This window comes from Nasonia vitripennis (assembly GCF_009193385.2).
Source record: "Nasonia vitripennis strain AsymCx chromosome 4 unlocalized genomic scaffold, Nvit_psr_1.1 chr4_random0006, whole genome shotgun sequence".
Taxonomy (NCBI): Eukaryota; Metazoa; Arthropoda; class Insecta; order Hymenoptera; family Pteromalidae; genus Nasonia; species Nasonia vitripennis.
This window is the reverse complement of record NW_022279641.1, coordinates 1,100,578-1,121,488: the sequence shown is the minus strand read 5'-3', so window position 1 is coordinate 1,121,488 and position 20,911 is coordinate 1,100,578. Positions and strand designations below refer to the sequence as shown.

The 20,911-nt window shown below is 46.4% G+C and overlaps 1 protein-coding gene across 13 annotated transcripts in view; it reads right to left on the bottom strand.

Annotated features, from left to right (window-relative positions):
* LOC100114925 (connectin) overlaps window positions 1-20,911 on the bottom strand; it is a 237,217-nt gene that overhangs the window by 66,652 nt on the left and 149,654 nt on the right. For 3 of the 13 annotated variants that reach the window (XM_031928348.2, XM_032601997.1, XM_031928346.1), the window contains one exon: window positions 17,262-17,318. The exons of the other annotated variants lie outside the window; for them this stretch is intronic. The gene's annotated coding sequence lies outside the window, so the exon portion shown is untranslated. The remainder of the gene's footprint in view (window positions 1-17,261; window positions 17,319-20,911) is intronic. 13 annotated transcript variants of the gene reach the window in all.

The window sequence follows — 20,911 nt, the reverse complement described above, 5'->3', positions numbered from 1 at the left end:
AGTTTCTCGACGATTGGCACTTGCGCTTTCCTCCCTTCCCTCGCACACCAAAGAGATCGTATTTTGTAAATACGAAAGCCTGCGCGAGACTTTGCCTCTCGATCCGCCCCTTAGTTCTGCGAGCTTTGCGATTCTTTTTTTCGAAATGGAAGTCATTCTGCTTCTCGGGGCGTTTCACCCGCGCAGGCGTTTTATCGACAGCTTTCTCTCGGTGTACCTTTTCACGTTTTTCTGCAGCGTAGGTATACGCATGTTTTATCTAGGTTAAGTCAGATGCGTCGGACGAAGGAAGCTCTGCTCTGGGGACGATTTAACGAGAGAAAGATATCATTCTATGAATACAACTCATTCGATAGAATGCATCAGCTCGCTTTGATTCCCTTTTTCACCGCGCACTCGACTTATACCCTCTCGCTCTTCTGGCGTCCGACCATTCCTCTATTCCTCCACTTGGCCCTTTACCCGAGATCGACTCCTTATTTTCGCCTTTCAAGCTTCCGCCGCGCGGCGCTGAGTCAAAAGAGAGAGCGAGAAGCCAATGCAGCGCGTAGCACGAAAGAAAAAGGGATAGAGCTGCTGGAAAGTAGCTGCCAAAAATTTCCTTCTTATAGCTGCGCGCGCGAGGGGCGAGACTTTGCTCACTGAGCAAGGAGAAAAAGAGGCGAAACTTCGCTGCCTTTGAGCTACTTTCGCGCATAATCTTGGACCCGAGGGCGAACCCTTTGTGTTTGCATTTATGATTCCCGGCGAGAGATTTTATTAATTTAACGCGCGCCCGAGCTTCGGGTACTTTCTGATGAGCTTCTCAATGAAGTTTTCGAAGCGATCGAGATTAGGTGTCGAGCGAATAATTTTAGTCGCGATTACTCCGCTGTTTGTCTGTGCGTGTACGTGTATATGAGTATAGACGTAAAAACAATTGACCCAAAAGCCAAAGTTTGCCTCCATGTGACCCAGTGCGGTGGGTATAAGGTAGTTGGGTAACGAAATTAGAGAAAAGTGCGCGACATCGCGCGAGAAGTCGAAAGAAAGTTTCGGCGCTCCTCCGCGGTGCTTTTTAATCCGCGCGGCACACGTACAGCTCTCGCCGCGGAAATATTCCCGGGGAGACTTTCTCTCTCCTCGCGGCGGCTCTTAACTTCCATTTTAGCTTTTTACTCCCGGCAGCTCCTCCTCCTTCTTCTTCTTCTTTCTCTTCTTTTGGCTACTTTCTTCAGTTCTGCAGTGAGTTCCGATGGTCGTGTGCTCCTACTCGCCCGGATTGGACGCGCCAATTACGCGGCTAGTCAGGGATTCCTTTTAATGCAAATTATGGTCTGCGAACGAGTAGTTTTATTTTCAGGAGGTGTGTGTTTTTGAAGAGTGTTTTTTCGCAGTTCAAAGAAGACCTCAATTTTACGTCTTCTTATCTATACGTGAGTATAGCTCGTCTCTTATCGAATCGCGCAAATGTCATGTGTCAAGCGTATAGCACATAAATTTGATTTTCTCCGTAGTCCGATTATACAGTTTCGCGACTTGTTTAATTATTTTTTTCAGAATAAAGCTCCTCCGCTGGTTTCGTGAATTTGTAACGTCACAATTTCATTAACTTATATGCATACAGTGCCGAACGAATATTAAATGGGTTTTCAACCGCGCGGGTTTGATTATCATATTGTACATTCGTACTTCGATCATCTTTGCGTACAAGTAAAACTGTCGCATTATGCAAAAAAGGTTTAGACACTTTTGATAAAGCCAACTTTCAAGTGTTATTATAGTGCCTCGATATTTCCATCATTTTCTTTTCTAGCTCGCCGTATACATTCCACTCGTTCGTTTTCTAAATCCTCCGGAAGCTTCGATTCGAACCGAGCCGAATCGCTACCCCCCCCCCCCCCAAACAAAATAAAACGTCAAAACATACCTCACGCACATTGTCAACTCCCACGGCCCATTTCCTCCCGAAGAAAGAGGATGAAAAGCTCCGTATCTCTCGATTCTTATCCTCGCACGTTCACGTCGACCCTCTGCAGCATCGGGAGCTAACGAAAAGTAGATTCTGGAGACGACGAGGACGACAGGCCGTGCTGCGGCGCATCCGCGTCTCGCTCGTCAAAGCTGTACAAGCCTGCCGAGCGCAAGAGATCGATGCGCTCAAAGCTCCTATCGCGTAACGTTCTCACGCTGTCGTCAAAGCGTTCTCACTCTCTGATCGGGAAATTCGACTGGAAATCGCATCCTTATACACTATACACACGCCGCTGCGCGAGAGCGAAGTGTTGTAACCTGAGGAGGTGTGAGAAATCGAAGACCCGATGCGTGCGGTACACAGCCGGCGGCGCGGGGAGGAAAATCCGGAAAGGAGCTTGAGATATTTACGTGGCGTCGAGAGGCCATGTGTATCTCTCTCGCATCGACGAGAAATTGAAAATCCGTGTTGGAGCTGTGGGGTGTATGTGTACGTGTGTGTGCGTAGTGCATATTTTCTATCTACAGTCGTCTTGAGGGAAAAATTTGTTTTCAGAATTCAGTGCGCGAAAACTAATGTTGTTCGAAATTGAATTGTACGATTACACTGAGATTGAACCTCTGACACTACTATTTTCTAATAATTTAATCGGGTCTTGCGCAGCGGTCTTCATAAAATTAGACCTTCCGATTTGGTGTTCGTTAATACTAATTACCGCGAGTTCAGGAGTGGAACTCCGGCTGACGAAAATCCGATCGTATTCTTAAAGTGAATTAGACCATAATGCACGTGCTACTATATATACTCGGCTCATCATAACCCCAACGGAAAACAAAGAGCCGTCGATGGGAAAAACACATAGTAGCTTTCGGTAGATTCTCTTTATGGAGCCCGGCCGATGTTTCACTTTCGCTAAAGCGCTTTGCCCCCCCCCCAATTCCATTACCGCTCGTTCGGCGCTTTCTCCGGGCGATATCCGCGCCTCTCGTGCACCGCGGGCCAGTGTGTGGTCGACGTGCATTAGCCTCGTACTTCGAACGTATGCTACGCACAACTCGCTTTCTCCCTGATCTCCATTATTTCCTTTCTCTCGATCGTGTTGTACCTATATGCCGATTCTTGGGCGGCTGTTTATTGTAGGGATGCTTTACGATTCTATCGATGATTCATGATGCCGCCGAGAGTTTTCGGGTTGTTTCAAGGTCGCAGTTATTGTTCGATTCCGAGATTGTGGATTGGTGTAGAGAATTCGAGCGCGAAACTCAAATGTCAAAAATGACGATTATGGGATTAGTTTCGCCTTTGAGGAAAGAGGAGCTTGGTCATGACTCGATAAGTGTTCTGAACTCGAGAATCGCGTGACGGAAAAGATACAGTACGCGCCGCATCAAAGAAAGCCACACCGACAGCCCAAATCACATACTCATCTCCAGCCGGTCGATTCCACTCAACCCCTTAGTCCGCGCGTATTGTCCTCTCTTTGTGCGCTATCCTGGCGATAAGACATCATCATCGGGCAGCCCATCGATATTCAGTGGCTCACGCGATCCTCCGAACTAAACGCGCGCGCGCGTATCGCTTTTAGTCCGCCTCGCTTTCTCTCCACTCGTCCATTAGAGCTCACGACCCGGCGTATACGGCGCTGGCTCGCATTTCCGATCGGACATCATGTTCATACCGCCTCCGGCTTCTCGTGTCACGGGAATCAAACGCACGTGCACCGCTGCTACTGCCTGCTGTTAACGCTGCAAGGGAGACTCGACCGAACAAACGAGTATATGGACCTGGGGCTGAGCTTTGATATAGTGTGTTCGAGATTGATTTTCAGCTGAATGCTCCATTTTCCGAATTTTTTCCCCCAGAAATTTAATTTTCACGCGTAATATGCGTGCGCATGTATTTATTTCATACGTGCGGAATCGTGTTTTATTTCGTTTAGGGTGATTTGAATTGAATCAGCTGGAAAAGCTCAAGGTCGATTAATTTTTGGTTTTGATGTGTATCGACCAAAGCCACATTTTTCAGCGTACGCGAAATGTACAAGAATCAACTTTTGCGCACTTGTATCGAAATATTATACTAATATCAGTTTTTCGATTAATGCGCGAATCGTTCATCTGCCTTATTTATTTTTGATGTGTATACGCGCTGGAGCCAAGGTGCATTTTCAATTTTAATATGCCGGCAGAAATTTCGATGTCAGCCGGATGTGCGACCCATTGACAGGTTATATCGATAAAGTGTTTCCTCGAAGCCTTGAATTTTCAGCCGAAGATAAATTCCGATAATTCAGCGAGAGCTTGACTGAGCTGCTCGGTCTGTGTTAAACATATTAAATATTGCAAGGTAACGTAGAAATAATATACAACGAAAAGTTTACGCTTTCAACACAAAATTATGCAACAAGGGGCAAAAGTAAGTGACTTTTCCCGTGGGCGAGTACGTCTACCGCCCGAACGATAACGTTCTTCCCGAAAGTGCTTTTACTGTTGTAATTTTTTGAAAAATAAAAAAAAATAAAAACCTTCGTCCCGCTAATGGCGTTTGTGAGAAAAACATGCCAAGTTGCTTTTCTTTAAACTGATGGCACGTGCAAGTTAATAGTAGAGAAAATAACGTAATATTATATTTTAAAAAACGGTCATCATAACAAGTCATTTCGGAAAGCGAAGATGCGTCTCTTCAGAGCGAACTTTCCATATCAATAGAATTCTGCGATAAGTAAAAAAAATGAAGAATAAAGCTCTCAGGAATCATGCTCTAATGCAGGGACTATATCTCGGCCCTTCGTCTTCCCCCCCCCCCCCCCAAAATCTCGTAAAAACCCTCCCACGTACGCAGGGAGTATCGCCTTCATGTCCCTCCTGCACAACATTCTGGAGCAGAGATATCGGCTTGCGTGGGAATTTCCGCGTATAATGATAACCGAGGATCCAGAGCTGCTGCGCCGCGCGCGCGACGTTAAATCGCACCGGCATCCGAGGCTTGCGCGTAATAACGCGTCGTGTACCACGCGGGCAGCGCCCTCTGAATCTCGATATCGCAAGCGGTAATTGCTGCGGCTCCGCGCGCGATGACGATGTAATTAAGTGGACGATAGATTTCTCCAAATATTTGGGGCCCGGCTGCCGGCTTTGGGAATTTCGGCGACGTTTCTCGCGATGCGTAAGCTGATTAACGGAGCTACGCTGCGGGATAAGCTCGGAGAGCGGGGGCGGGCGCAGTTTTCGCGATGGTCGACAGCAGCCGCGATATGATTATTAAATGCGCGCTTTATATTTACAACTGCGCGACGATTCGGTGAGATTATTATATGCTAGGTGTGGTTATTATCTTCGAAGGTAATCATTTATTTACACGAGAATGGCTGATAAATTAATTATCAGCGGCGGAAGCGCGCGATGATCGATCGGGCAGCGGCTTTCCTGAAAATTCGATTTCGAATCGTATTATTCATAATAAATGAAAGCTGATTTCGTCATAGATTATGAAGCGAAAAGCGCTACGCCGAGCGTTTAATGCTGTTCGAATTTCCCGCTTGCATTGTGTAATCAAGCTGAATCGCGGGAAAGCGCGCGCGAATTCACATTTTACACGAAATGCTCTTAGCTGCAGCCGAGGCATGGGAAAGGGAACAAATGCCATTTAAATTCGTTGTCGGTAATCTCGTTGATTGGAATTACATTAATTTTGGCTGAAGAATTCGCATTCGGTGCGCAGATCCCACACGCGCTATACGCACAGCGAAACTGATTGATTCTTGTACAGATTTTTTAAATTAAATTTTAAAATCTATAGCGATCGAGGGTGCATTATACTGTTCGTTCATGAGCCATCTATCAGCGTAGCCGTTACGTATAAAATTAACTAATTCACCACGATGAGAGCTTCAAGCTTGATGCTCCAAATCAATTAATAAGCGTATTGTAGCTTCAGCGAATTATGAGTGAATATTGCAAGGTAGCGAACGATCTCGTGTAATCAGCGCTTTCGATTGAATATAAAAGTGAAAAAGAAGAACAGCGAACTGTTTGCTTCATCTGTCAAAGATTAATTTCAGCGCTTCTGCAGTATTTTATGAAGAATTAAACGCCGTCACGTTCGACGGATTCCATTTCAAACGGATTTCGCTGCTTTGCTAGCGAAGTTGAATTTCCGCGCTTCATTTAATTTGGCCCGAGGCGACTGTTTTTATTCAATTTTTCTTTCATTACATTTTTTGTTTAAAAAATTAACACATGCTATATATCTCCGCGCACGTCTTTCCCCCTCGACTCGTTTTTTCCTTCTTTTTTCTCCCGGTATACTTTCAAGCGCGCGTGCGTGCGCTTCCCTTTCCGTTTATTTTCACTTTGTACATCTCAGAGCAAAAATTTTTCGAAACGAACGCAAACTTACTTTGCCCGCGTTTCGTGGAATTTTTTTCCCCGTTTCTCGCAATTCCTCATGTAATATAACCGCGATGATATTAAACTTTCGAAATTCCCGTCAAATTTCTCATTTGAGCGCCGGCGGTTTTGGGTTCCGAAAAATGTTTCCCCGAAAAACAAATTTTCCTTCCGCATAAAGACTTTCCTTGAAATTGAAAACTATCTCGACGTGTCGGAGTATCGCAAGCATCCGCGGGAACCGCAACAAGCCGTGCGTTGCGGCTCAAAATGATCTCCCATGAGCTCTAATCCACATTCTGCCGCCATCCTCGGCTGCCCTGTATACAACAGCCATTTTTCCGCATTTCTCTCGCGCACACGCGCGCGGCTCACCTGATTGGACGCGTCGTTTAATTGGCGTGGATATGCCCGGGAAATGATATAACCGCAAGCTTCGTAGATAGACGTTCTCAGATCCCTCTCCTACAGAAAAGGAGAGCTTTGAAAGATATAGCTGAATACAGGTACATATTATTCGAGGTGGCAGCTTTCGAAGCTTTCGACGTTTGCAAGCTCATTTTGCGCATCGCGATCGATCAGTTATGCACGCATAATTTACAAACGTGTAAAATGATATAGATAAGCAAACTGGCGCATCAGGCAGTGTAGAACGACACAGCGTATAAACAAGCGGCGTATATATAGGCGGTGTATCCGCAGTGCCCGCTGCTGCCTCCGAAATCTGTTCGTTCTATACATAGGCGTCAAAATTAATAGCGACGATACGCCCGCATCCGGCCAAACATTACAAAACCTCCCCGCAGCGTTTCAATCATCAGCTCTCGCATCAAACCTATAGCGCTGCATGTCCCCGACGCCACTTTGGCCCCGCGTTAATTCCGCCGCGTTAAGCGACCACTCCCTCTTGTTCGGCTCTCTGAAATTCACTTAATGACGCCGCGCGGAGTGCAACACTGACACACAATTAACCCGATGCGCGCGACGCACGTGAGAGTTCGAAAAAAGCAGCGCAAATTATAAGAGCTCAAAGCGATTCCCTCGCGGCGTCGTGTAATTGAGTCTGCCGTGTGTATTTTTTTTTCATCCCTAGGCTTCTCAACCCCTGCTTTGTACCCTCTTTTTCTCCTCGGCGTCTGCCACAGCGCGCGGGGCATTTAAATTACTAATGTCGAGTGAGAGAGAGAGAGAGAGAGAGAGAGAGAGAGAGAGAGAGAGAGAGAGAGAGAGAGAGACGACGTTGTATGCACGCGGCTCGCTAAATAGGCGTAATGCAAGCCGTATAGCGGCGCACGGAGAACCGCGATAATTTCTGCTAATGGTAATGAGTTCTCGTGTGTTTGACGCGTTTGATTAATTCCGCGTGAGCATGTATACGTTCTCGTGTGTGCAGCGGTTTCGGTGAAAAATTATGATGGGATTTTAATGATATTCGCGGTCGCTAGTCGCCGGGCTTTCGCTACTTTCACGCACAGCCACGTTTGCTTTGTATCAGCACGTTGTTGTACATCGCATCGTGGTCTTGGCGAAGGTTTTTCAAAAATGACGAGCGACAAGCCTCGCAAGATATAATCAGGAACCTGAAACCGAAACCCTCCTCAAAGGCATATGGCTCTCGACCTCAGAACACCAAAAGCTACGGCACCTCTCTCGCTCTTTCTCTGTCTCACGCGCGCATGCATAAATAAACAAGGAGCTTGATTCAAACTCCGCCACTTGACCATCGAAAAGCCCGATTATACACGGACTCCGAAAACCACAGCAGAAGCAGCAGCAGCGGCGGCGGCAGTGCTGGCCTTTTAACACACAAAGCTCTTTGGCTCCAGTGCGCGAGCGAGCATCATCCCAGCGGCGAAAAAGGAGTAACAAGGTGTACGCCATCCCCCGAAAATGATCTCAGCGCGGCAAGAGGGAAGCCTTTGACTTTGTTTGCGCCTCGACCGCGAAACGAGCTACGAGGGAGAGAGAGAGAGAGAGCGGATTATATGCCGAGGCACGATCGCCGCAAGGCGATGCAGCAGACCTATGCAAAGTAGGGGGCAAACTGCCGGCTGCACTACTACTGCATTTGCATGAGCTTATGGCCAGATAAGACCGGAGAGGAGAAAAAGGAGCGCGAAGGAGCCCTGCCTGCCCGCCTGCCGCGAGAATAAGGTTAATGAAGACGAAGGAAAGGAGCTACGGAGAGGCGGTAATTGATTGATTGAACGGGCTATTGATGGAGTGGGATGCTGATGGTGCTAGAGCGAGAGAGGGAAGAAGGGGGTCGATTGTAAATTCGTATCGGTTATCGTTAATGTTTCAGAGGAGACTTACTACGGTTCCCGTAATTCCAGATATTAATCATTCAATAACCTCGATTGCCAGCTGTGAACGTGTTTTCTGTTTCCAGCTTATATCGAGTTAACGCCTTCCGCAGTCCGATATCGCGGTACAGAACCGAAAGACGATATTCCCGCAAGTGCGCCTCCATCAAGACGCGGCAGACCGAGTTCCTGGTGCTTCGCTACTCGGTATTTCAGTTCGCGAGCTTCCGATACGCAATTTACGTCATAATGCGTGCGTCGCAGTTCTCGGGTGAATTCAAATCTCGCGGGGATAACTAACCTCGTTATAGCATCGAAAATTAAATGTCACGAAAAATCGAGACGAAAGAGCTGAAAAGAATATAAGAGAGAGGAAGAAGAGTCCAAGAATGAGTCGATCTTCGCAGACGCGAGAAAGATGGGCCGTTTCGGATCGTCTTTTCTTTCCCCCATGTATACCTATGCGGAACTCGCGCGTCTGATCGATCTTAGCCCCGAGGCGTTGAAACAAATCTGCAGCCTTATCGCAGGAGCAGCGCGAATCGATTGCCGCAATTCCGATCCGAAGAGTTCGCCTTCTTCCTCGTAATTTTCGCGCTTATATATATAGCTGACGCTCCTCCTTCGCTGAATCGAACGCGAAGTGAGAGAAGAGAGAGAGAGAGTCTTATTTCATTGGATAAATCAGAGCTTTAATCGTCCTAGGAGAGGTGCGACCGGGTAATGTTATTCTGCTAAATGTAGCTCCGGGTGATTGGATAGTTTTTTCTTATTCAAGGGAGATCTGAAGTCGAATTATAGAGATAGTAGGCCAATGGGTCTGACTAGCAATCGAGCTGAGTTTATTTCCGAGTGGTACTCGCCGTGTTTGCTGTCTCGCGTATACGGTCTTTCTCGACAGTCGTGGCAGATTTTCATCTGGATAACGGATTATCTGTTTTTTTAAAAGCTTTTGAAACTCTGGTCAGAATAGATTATTGATCTAGCTTATAATCCTTTATTCAGCTAATGAATTCAGACAGCGACTTAATGTTTTCAACGCCGAACGCATCCTTTCTAGCAAAGCATAAAATGATCCTCTATTTATCCAAGACATCTGTGGAATCAACTATTATATTTTCGATTCATATCAAGCTGCGCTTGTTTCAGAGTAACATGGGGAAATCCTTAAAGGATCAAGCTTACTGAATTTTTCATGCAGAACAACTTTATTTGTCTTGATAAAACTGTCTAGACAGCTACTCATAAACTTTCCACGCTCTTTCGAATAATCTCTCGACATTTTAAAGAAAGTTGCTATAGCATCGCTGAAAACACTCCAAGTGCACGACTGATAATGAACACATAAACTCTAATCCATCCCCTCGCCAAACCATGCTTTATAAGTCCCCGTGTCGTCTTTCTTCCTTTTCTCCGGCTTTTATTTTGCCGTACAGCTTTTCCGCGCCTTGTCGTTGGAAGAGGGATTTCGATCCTTTGAAATACGCGCGATCCTCTTGAATTCTCCGCGACGCTTTTTCACCGGCACCGGCAGCAGCAGTCTCGTCTCTTTAGCCCGGCGTCGCCGTAGCCAGCTTTTTCCACAGTTCGAGCGAGGAATCCTGTGTTCCTTCTCCCTCCTTTTCTCTCCACCGAGAAAAAGGAAAAATCCCGTGCCGACTCTGTTTTTGCGCGCGTTATGGATTTATCGGTTTTCTGCGTATGTGCGCTTGTTTGATTTTTAGTTCTGAACAAAAACACACGGGGATTGGCTCGTTCGCTTCGTTATTCGCTGATGCTGCAGTCTTTTAATATGGCTTTACTGGAAAATCGTGTTTTCGGGAAGCCAAACACGGGGTTTCGTTTAATGACTATAACGGTATGGTTTACACGTCTGTTTCTGTGTTCCGTTTTATATAGGGCGCAGAAAAGCTCGAGGCAGTCGAACAATGTCTCGACAAAGGCCACTTCTGTCTTACTATTTAGTTGCATCATACGACTCAAAATTATTATCCTCGTCGCGTCGATCCGAAGAAAGAGGCTAAACTCAACTCGAATATCCCGAAGAATATATGGGGAATTCTACGGGAAAAATGCTATTTCCTGGTTGGAGAGACCGAAAAAAAAAAATGCGTTGAAAATGCTTGATTTGGTCAAAAGTTACGCACAGTTAAAAAATGGGGAAAATCATGTAAAAAGATACAAATTTTTTGACTTCGAAAAATCCTGCAATTTTCATGATTTTTCCCCATTTTTAATTGTGCGTAACTTTTGACCAAATCAAGCATTTTCAACGCATTTTTTTTTTAATTGAAGCTCTTTTTCCGTGTAGTAATACATTTTCTGTTTGTGCCCTTATGCATTAGGCACATGCCCCTGAACAATGGCTATTTTTCGACGAATTTGAAGCGCTTAGAAAACAGTGTCACAAGGCACTTTTTCGATGTTGGAACGTGGTTTTGCATGGTTCTAAACATGTACAATAAGAAAAAAAAAGTTGCGGGAGTGTGTCCCAACATTTGATTTTTTTGGTCTCTCCAACCAGAAAATGGCATTTTTCTCGTAGAATTCTTCATATAACAACGGTTTTATAGAACCCTTTGTACTTTTCGCGCCGATTGAATTTCAAAACTTTTCCAGAGCGCGGCTCTCTATTAATCAAGCGCGCCTCTCGTCCATACTTTCATAATTTATGAAAAAGATTCATTCGCGACGAATAAAGCCGCGAGTGCAGAATGCTATCGCTAATTAGTCTTTCGACTTGACGGCCCGGAAAAGTAAGTGGCTATACGTACAGCGTGACTTCGCCAAGCCAAACTCTGTTTCAGCACTTGAAACAGGAAAAGTATATACACTCGCCCGCTTGGAAAGTCTTGGCCACTTTGCCCTGTTCTCTGCTCTCGCGGGCTTGTTTCTGCAACTGTGTGCCTGTGCTTTGTTTCGTTGTCAGCACCGCTTTGTTAATTCAATATTGAGTCTTCAGTTCGAGAATCGCAAGAGCTTTTGGTTAGAAGACGTCTGTTTTTCAGAGCCAGTTCTCTTTTTTTTATTTTCTCTCGTCCAAGTATGGAAAGAACAACCTCCCGCAATTTTTGCCTCTCAACTTTTTCCCTTATATACGCTCTCCTACTCGCCATTCAGTCACGAGTCCCTCGGACGAACTTCCGACTTTTTTTTCTTCTTCTTCGGCACGCCGCGTGAAAATTTTCTCCGAGACTTGTTGCTCGTCCGGGAGCTTTTTTAATCAAGCCGCGATTATTGCGGCAAATATCATCTCGGGCTTTTTTGGCTCGAGATTGAATTTATTAAACCGGGATGCTTGGCTTGCGGATCCTTTCAACCGAACTTTTTTCGTTCAAGAGTTCGAGAGCGGTAAATTGTGCGCCGCTGATGATATTGTCCCGGGGCTTGTTTACCTTCAGCAAACGATTTATCGTTAGCAGTCGATGAGAATTTTTTTTCTGATTTTTCGATTCTTCATTTTAGTCCATCTCGCTTTGATGAATATTAAAATCGAGATGGTTAAAGTTTTTAATGCATCGAGTGTCCTGGTAATTATAAGTGCACTGCCGGGTATTAATGAATCTCAAAATCCCGGGGAACGGTATAACGAAATTACGAAACTCTTCCATCCAGCCACTCTCTTTCTCGAGTTTCGAATGAAATATAATCTCTTCCACTGCCGGTTTCTCTCTTTTCGCAAATCAGTCGTCGCGAAGACGTTTCACGTTTATCCTCGGCAAATGCGCATCTCGAGCGCCATTACAATGCCGTCTTCTTCGATTTCACCGTATTTTAGTGTCTTTTGCATAAAATGCTCTTCCGAGCGCACTTCGCGGACCTTAATTTTAAAAAGGTTTTTCGTTAGCGAGCTCTTTGCTCTCAGCTTGACAAGTCAGATTTACTCGGATTGTCCGAGTAATTGACAGGCGAATGTCGTTTGGAGAGCAAATAATCGCATTTCGCTCGAAACGAGATGACATTACTATATTTTTGCGTGTCTGAATTGCGACTGCGCGACTATTATCAGAGCCATTGAAAAGATCTTTTAAAATGAAATAAAAATATTGTTTATTACAATTAGCATTATATTTAGAAGAGTCGATGAGTCGACCCCCGAATCGAATTACACGTCGTTGAGCAGCACTCTCTCGCTTATTCTATACGCTCTCCATCGCAGCTCCTCCGTTCCTCCTGCTTCTTCTAACGACATTAGAATAGAATCGATTCTTCCTCTATCTCTCGGATTACATTCCCGGCGATCGTCGCTCTGTCTAAAGATATCTCTCGCGCCGGGTTATGCTTTTTCGAGTTTGTTTTCCCATTTGGCATTCTGATTGGAATTGTGCGCGACGGGCCAGGAATAACGCGCGGAGCGCGAAATAATGACTTGTGCATGAAACTTTTAAAGCGCCACGCGCGACGTGACTTCAATTTTTCTTTTCAGGAAATCGAGTTTCCGGACTCAGTGGGGACCTTTAGGGGTGATTCGGTGATAATTATGTTGAATACTTAGTCAGTAATGTGGAATATTCAGGCATTAATGGTGTAAGTGAAGTGGATGCGCGAATGCATGATTAACATTGGATTGACGTTGCAAAATGTCGAAATTTGAGTTCTTGAGTAAGTGAACGCAATGCATAATTTACATTGGTAACGCTATCAATAGATATTCAGTCTGACATCGGAATAATCCGCAAGTGATACGACATTTTTGACGACTTACTCACTGCTCGATTGACATGGATACACTCTTTTAGACTTTCATTATATTCTCGATTTTCCCTTCCATTTGTAATCCATCATTTCCAAATCTTCTCCTTTGAAGAATCAGGGATATAAACTTCGCGCCAATCCCTCAAAGGCGACGCCACTCATCCAATATCGATGCGCAGTACTCCCAGAAGTTTGCCATCGAATTAAACGGCTAGTCTCCCGGAAGGTTGTCGTTTGAGGACATCTCTCTCTCTCTCTCTCTCTCTCTCTCTCTCTCTCTCTCGCTCCAGCAAGTCCCTAATTCGAATTATCAACGCGCCAAGTGGCGTCACGTCTCCCTCGCTATCCCCGGGGATGCACTTTATTTGTTGCGCTCGACTGGATCGCCGAAATTTTTTCGCGCCAGGCTCTCTGTGTGCTTTGCCGAATTACCGAGGGTACACGTGCGCCGGGTTATTCCGAAGGCTTAATTGGGCGCTTTGACGAGTTTTTTTACGATGCGTGCGAAAGAATTCCGGATGATTGAAAAATTATTTCCGTCGGCGGAAGCACCTGTGGTCGCGATTTCATACTCGCGGAAGCCCTCTTTCTGGAGGCTTGCACTATTGAGTAGGTAGAGATGCGGCACCTTTACTCTTCTATGAAAGTCAGGCAAAAAATAGTCCGCGCATTGATGAGCCTTTTGGATCGACTTTTATCTTCAAAATAATTCATTCTTCCAGACGCCAACGATTGATTCGTCATCAGTTATGTATATGAGCTTTACAAGAATAACTTCGGATTTTTCATTTCGGATTAATGCGTCGCTCAATCACGAACGATCTAGCAGATCAGATACCGCAGACCGCACTCGTAACTCGATAATATCACAAAGGAAATTACTCGGCAAATCGCAGGAAGCCAGTCCGATACGGCGATAAATGAACGAACAAGCCGAGCGTCTGCAAAAATCTTCTCCCCGACAACATTCAAACGACGATCCGCAGCACACGTCGCTAGATGGCAAAGAAAGCCCCAAAACTGACAGAGCTGCTTCTCTCTCTCTCTCTCTCTCTCTCCCTCTCTCTCTCTCTCTCTCTCTCTCTCTCTCTCTCTCTCGCTCGTCTGCTTGCTATTTATACCGGCTGACAGAGCGAGGCTACTCGAGGCTCTCGAGCGGAAGCCCGAGAGCGATTACTCAACGCGACGCCGTTGCGCTTGCAGAAGGAGACGGAGCTGCACTCGAGAGTCGCGACTACCGTGTACTGCTAGACTGGAGAGTGTATTTCCGCGACATTATCACGAGAACGCCATTTATTCGTCTCGGGAACGACAAGGGCGCTTTTTGCTTCTGTTGCACTTGTTGTCGCGTGCTCCGCAAGCCGGTCATCGAGAGCTTGCGTGCAGATGAATTAAAATTGATTTTGTCAGCCGGAAGCTTGAGTTGCTCGCGATTTGTCACGGCCGTTGTTGTCTTGCCATTGATGGCTGCGAGGTTTGCGCGTGTGGATTTTCATTCCAATGACCGACATATGTATAATAAAAAAGTTCGCAAATTGCCGGAGTACGATAATTCGCAAGGGTACGTATACCATAAAACGTCGATACGGACTCCTCCACTATCCCGATAAATCCGCATTCGAATTTCCCACGCTTTTCAATATATACGATACACTCTTGACCTTAACGGCTGCGCATCGAGCACCGAACCGCGAAATAATGTATATAGGATATATCCCCCGAAAAACTATGATGATACAGCCCCCGAGCGAGCAGTACACGCGATATTCAGATTTTTATCGTGCTTTGCACTCAGGAAAATTGACAGTGACGAATAGAGATACGCAGCCGAGCCGGAAATGGTTTATTCCATTTTTAGCCGCATTTTCGCCGACTCTCTCTGCGTACACACACGCACCGCTACGCGTATGCAGAGTCGTAAACATCTAAGAGAGCGCGAGGCTCTCCATCAAGCCCGAAAATGACGCGGGAGAAAAATGAGCCGAGCTATGCGTATTTACGAGGCGCGCGTAACGTAAAATTACGCGAAACGCTCTGCCGAGCTTTTTTTACGTCGTGTGTATCCTGGCTCCGCTGGGACTAGCCGCCGCGTCGGGGGAGACTGCAGGGGTGTGATGTCGGATCGGAAACTCGTTTCGTGGATTTTGTTTTTATTATAAAAACATCGCTGCTTCCGAGATTCTGGTGGGGTATTGTTCGCTGGGATCGTGTATTTCTAAGTGCTATATACGAGTGGATTAGTCAAATTTGTCAGGTTCTTTTATGCGCAAAAACCGCATCCATCAACCGATCAATAGGCCGGTTTACCCTCCGAAAAAGGAAAATGTTGCCCGTCGCCTTTAACCCGCGCGTGAAAGGACACATCTCCGCCAAAGTCAGCTCCGGTCCACGAAGCGCGCGACGACGTCTCAGATTTTTCCCTCTCCAGGGGTGATCCATCACACGTCCGATCTTCGGAGCCACAAGTGCTAGAGGCGAGCTCTCGCCACTTGCGTAAATTCCGGATTAGGGGCACGTTCGTTCTTTCCTTCCTTCCGCGAAAATTAAATGGCCGAAATTAAGTGTCTGCGCAGCCCTATACAAAGAAAGATAAAGCGAGGGCTGGAACAATGCCCGGCATTGTGTGTGTCGTGTTTAAGGAGAGGCCCGGAAGCGGTCCCCGGATTTAGGAGATTCATCCTCGAGCGAGAGATGCCACTGCTTTTTCGAGGCCGTTTCTTTTTGTTCTCTATCTCTCATGTACCGTCGACGGCCGGAAGACGGGGATGAATAGGGCCGACTCTTTCTCTTTCTCTCTCTCTGTGTATGCAAACTGCGAGAACAACATTGTCTTGCGCGAGATTGTGTACGAAGAGAAACTTATTTTCGAAAGCTGAGGAACTTGCACACATCACTATACGAGGGCAGAATTCTCGAGGTAGTAGCACGAAGCAAACTGGAGCATCAACTACGTGAGATTTCGCTCCATCAGCGCAGCTCTCTCGACTCTAATAAGACATTTACGCAAGCGCGTGATGCTTTCTCTTGTCTCTTCCGCGGAACAGCTGAGACACGCGCACGAAGATATGCATATGCGAATTTGCGCGGCAAACGCCTAATTGAGCCTCCGCCAACCGGGAAATTGGAAGGCGATGGAGGAGAGAGATAGGCTGACTTTCCGGTCTGCGCACGTATGTTATACAGGTTTCGCTTTCTTACATACTGATACATACGGGCTGGTTTCCGGCTTTGTTTATGCAGCTGAAGCGCGCTTATAAGTACCTGCGCGAAATCGCAGCTGCGAGCGCGCGTTTGTGTAAACATAGCTTATGGAAAGAAATTCTTCTTCCAAGGATGCTCTTGTTGTTCCAGGTAAAATGTACCTCTGCTGCGTTGGATAAACTTCCAACTCGCGGCTGTAGCTATATTGTCGCAGCAGCTTCTTTCGCTATACTGCACGGCGTCGAAGCCAATTTCTGCCGGGCAAACACGCCGTCAATACAGCCCCGCGCGCGATCGCAAAGCGGCGTTCGATTAATCGTAAAAAGCGCGATTTATCAGAAACGCCTGCGGAATCCGCTTAATTTATCCCACACCACTGCTTGCCTCTCCTGCGTATATCGATAAACCAATTTTTTTCCTCCCGCGCTTTTTTAACCCTTTATCGCATTTCCGCTCGACGCGCGCCTACGCCTCGTATTCATCTCTCGCGCTCGGGCAGCCAGCCAAGTCGCTGCTGGGGTAGCTCGAAAATATACACTCCTTAATTAGCATTGTTCCGGTAATCTGGGAATTCGCTGTTGTCGCTTTTTCGTGTACCCCGCTGGCTCTGGCGCGTCGGCTGTAAATGCGTTTGTCGACGCTTTGCGCTATTTTCAGGGCCTGGGCGTGGGCGTTTATGCGCTATTTATAGATTCTTATGCGCTTGCGTGTACTTACGGAGGATTTAGGGAGGCGGATTTTTGTTGTGGCGAGCGTCGCGGCTATTGTACTCACCTGAAACAGAAAATAAACGATTTATTATGGTTATTCGAGATTGAAATTTGGTATTCTGGGCAGCACTCTCACTCAGTGTTACAATCAAGCAATTGTTGGCTGCAATTAGAGTAAAACAAATTTTTCAGGCGTGCTGTTCATCAATATACATTGTAAAAGTCCAACGTAAGTGAATACCGCTCACACTCCGGGTTCAAAAATAAATCTCAAGCACAAGAACAGAGCCAACCCCGCAAAAAGTAGAATCGCGACAAAGCGAAGCTAATTAAACGACACCGGCACCACGAGCAGAAATCGCGAGCGAACTGGTATTCATCCCGGATCGTTCTAATTATCGCGGCGGCACACGACAGACGAAACGAACGTAAAAAAAGGAAGCAGCGCGCGAAAGATGAAAAGCGCGCAGGGGTGCAAAACAAAGAGGCGGAAAGTTCTCCCGGCTGCGGGACTAAAAATAATGCCAATTGAGGCTAAACTGCTCAGAGGGAGAGAGAAAGAGACGGAGCGAGCCGTCGGAATGCGTGATTCGCCCAGGCTAATTATTTATTTGCCGAGAAATTTATAAGCGTCGTCGGAGAGAAAAATTAACGCTCTTCGTCTGGGATGGAATCGGTTCAGCTCCCGGGAAATCGATCGGCCGAGCTTTTTCTCGAGGCTGACAGGCCGTGTTGTCTTTGAGGATAAGGAATGGCGCTCGGGATTGAGATACATGCGCAGGAGATTTTTCATTCTCAAAGCGATGCTCGCTTTGGAATGTCATCGCGTTGCATGTTATATATGCTGAGAAGGAGATCTCGAACAAAAGCTTCTTTTTAAATTGTAAAACTTCATATCGAATTTGGCGCCTCTGAATCTTTACTGCGTTTTTTTTTCAAAGACCATTTAATAACGGCTCTCTAAAATCTCGGGGGAAAAAGTAAAAGCGACGCAATAGTTCGACAGGCGCGTCAACGTTCGAGCGCGCCTCTATACCGACGTTCAGCGAGCGAATTTACGAGTGGAGCCGCGGACAAGTTTTATGGGTCGCGTGTCGCGTCGTAAATAAACAATTACCGCGCGCGCGTACAAACGACCGAACCCTTAGCTCCTTTTTTTCGGCGCTGATTTTTCCGATCCTTCAAAAATCCTTGTGTTCCTCACTTTGTCCCCGCGATATCGCCAGGGAGTGCCTTTTATTTCTGTCCGATGGCGCTGCACAAAGGGAGCTTTTTGATTCTTGAATGGAGTTGACGCGTCCGTCGGAAAATCCGAGGGAAGGGAAATGGATGGGAGAGGCCTGTAATTGATCGTTCGGATGCTATGATGGATCCAGTATCGGGTCAATATTCCGTAGAACAGCGCCTATTTTTCTCTCTCTTCAAGACTCGCGGTAGAAATGGGAGCTTAGAAAAACATCTCTCTAAAGTGTCCAACATTTACAGCAACCCCGCATCCCTTAGATGCAGACTGGTATGAGCGAGAGAAAGCTCGCGCGAACATAAAGCACCGGTTTTAAGAGATTAGTTCTCCGTCGATGGATGCGCTCTCGTTCTCAACTTGCTCGCGTTTCATTGTTTAGGTGTCGCTCGCGCGTGCTGAAAAATTCTCTAGTGCATAAGGAAAAGCAGGGCTATATAGGGAAACAGTATACGCGCGCGCGCCCCATTGTTTTCTCCGACCGGCGGAAAGCTCCATTTTTCTACGAAAAAACACTGCTGGCTGCTGCTGCGCCGTTTTCAAATTCATAAAGGCAAGCGAGCGTATAGCCGTGGTAGTGGGTATCTACTCGTGAGTATATGGTTGCAGGGAGAGAGAGAGAGAGAGAGAGAGAGAGAGAACTGCACTTAAATTTTTCGCGAAGCGTCGTTGAGGCTTTTCAGCGAGCGGATTTCGTATCTTGAGACAGATTTTGGGAGTATTCTAGCACGTAGTCTTTTTTCTTAAAAACTATTCAAAAAATTTCAAAGAGTGATATATTCTTGATTAGATTATACCATTCATGTGCGACTTTCTTAAAATAATTGAATATTCATACGAGCTAAAAAAATTTAATAACTTTTAATATACAAGAAAATCCTCTAGCACGGAACCTCTTGTAATGTTTAATCGTCGAGCTAACGAGATAATCCCACTCGAAAATACCTCTAATCTTTTATTCCAAAATACCCTCGAAAACTGAACGAAAACTTCTCCTGCCGTTCGACTCCATCCGCAATTTTATTGTGTGATTTTGAAGGGCCCTCGAGTGATGCCTATCGCGCCACTCGATCTGCGAATATCATTTAAGGCTCGCGGGCTCGACAATGTGTGCACGTAGCAACACTCGAGGGCCACTTCTGGCCCAAAAAGCACACGTGCGGCGCATAACTGGTTTTCGTGACGATGCCTTGCGCTCTCGATCGGTATCTCCTTGGTTTGTTTGGCTTTTTCTAGGATGAATTAATATTCTGCAAGTATACAAAAAGCACACACGTGGAGAGCTAAACATTTTCCAATTGATCGTGAACATCTTTCCCTCCGCCGTTCTTGAATGGCGCAATATTCGAAATCGATACGCAGGAGAGCGATGTTTTATACTCCCGGTCGTCCTCCAGCCCGTGGGATTTTAATTTCTACCTTTTTCCGTGTCCACGGTTCCGCTGCATCAGGGAGAGCGTCGTATTTTTCGATTTTTTTCTCATCAGCGCCTCGAGCAATCTGCGTCAAACAGCGAAAGAGGGACGGGCGGATATGGACGGGGGGAGACCGAGAGAGAGAGAGAGAGAGAGAGAGAGAGAGAGAGAGAGAGAGAGAGAGAGAGCAGATATAGATAATGAAAATAAGAGAGAGAGAGAGAGAGAGGGAAAGTACATGGGGAGGTAGACGCCGAATAATGAACAGACAAAGCTGGCGACGAAATCGCCTCGGCTCTGATTCCAATATTTCCGTTACATCTCGTTGCTGTTGCAGGGAGAAAATACAGCGCAGAGAGATGATACTTTCGACTGATAACGTTTATGCCACGTTGGGATGACCAACTACGCGGAGCAAACATTGCTTCGAGTGCGTACAGATAAGCACGATAAGCTTTGAAAATTCACCGATGAAATATTCGATCGAAGTGGCATAACGGTGAAACAGATGTCCAATGTACTCCGAACCCTGTAAAAATATCGGCGATCCATCTGCGCACTATCCCCATACATTAACCCACTGCAGCGCGAGAACCCGAAACTCGCGCAGACAGAAAGGCCGACGAGAGGCATAATACAAACCGCCATCGGTTTACCCAGCACTCGAAGCCCCTAATAGAGACGTAAAAGGGGACCAGCGGCTTTTCCATCTCCCGTATACCTACGCACTCGGCTCTATGTACGCGTCAATTTTTCCTCTCCTTTATATCGGATACGTCAGCTTCAATTTCTCCGTCCTTGATTTTTCCTCCTTGGGACATGCGGGTTTTCAATGTCGCACACGCCGTCTATATGGGGGTGGACGGGTCACACAAACCTACGCGTGAGTCACGCGTTTGACGCGCGAGGATGGAATGTTAAAGTCTTGGGAGGATTTTTCGGGCTAAGTGTCGGGGACACTTGCGGGAGAAGACACGGGCGTGGATTGATGGATGGGCTGCC